Genomic DNA, 881 nt, shown 5'->3' on the forward strand with positions numbered 1-881 from the left:
GTAATGACCCAGACAACCCCATCGCAAGTCTCTGCCGGACAATCGCCCAACTTGGGCGGTCTCACTCGTCGTCTCGACTTTTCTGACGCACAATTCGACAGGAGGAATCTTCCCCCTCACACCACGTCGAGTATTCGACCAGCGAATCCGAATTCGCGGATACACGAGAGCTCGGCCACCCCGGTCGCCCGCCTCACAAACCCCGGATCTTGCTTCGAACTCGAAGAAATCAAGTCACAAATTAGCGGCATGAACACACTCCTCCATCGGGCTATCAGCACGGCTCCGGAGATTGATAGAATTGTTGAGGTAACTCGGCAGTCGCCCTTCACTCAACGGATAACGCGAGCTACCATGCCGAACGTCAAGCTGAAACTTCCAATTTACCAAGGAGACAAAGATCCGGTCCAGTTCATGACGTCCTTCATGGCGACCATGTCCAAGGCACGATTCACCGACGAACAAAGGGACGCCGGTTGCTGTCAGCTATTTATCGATAGCCTCTCCGGCCCTGCCTTGGTATGGTTCACAAGGCTCGAGCCGAACTCAATCGACAATTTCGACCAGTTGTCCAAGGCTTTCCTCAAGAATTACCGAATCCTCATCGAACGAGGTATGACAAGTTCGGATCTCTGGGAGATGGCCCAAGAACGAGGAGAGCCCATCGCCAGTTTCTTGAACAGATTCAAGGAGAAGCTAACAAAGGTCAACGTCCCGGAGGACGCTGCAATGGCGGCCTTCAGGAAGAGTCTGATCCCTGGGTCACCATTACGAAAGGACCTCAATATCCGGGAACCCAAAGACCTTGATGACGCACTGCATCGAGATTCCGGATTCGCACTCGATGAGGAAGAAGAGGCCCAAATAGCCGCGAAAACCAA

This window comes from Camelina sativa, chromosome 4, assembly GCF_000633955.1.
Source record: "Camelina sativa cultivar DH55 chromosome 4, Cs, whole genome shotgun sequence".
NCBI lineage: Eukaryota > Viridiplantae > Streptophyta > Magnoliopsida > Brassicales > Brassicaceae > Camelina > Camelina sativa.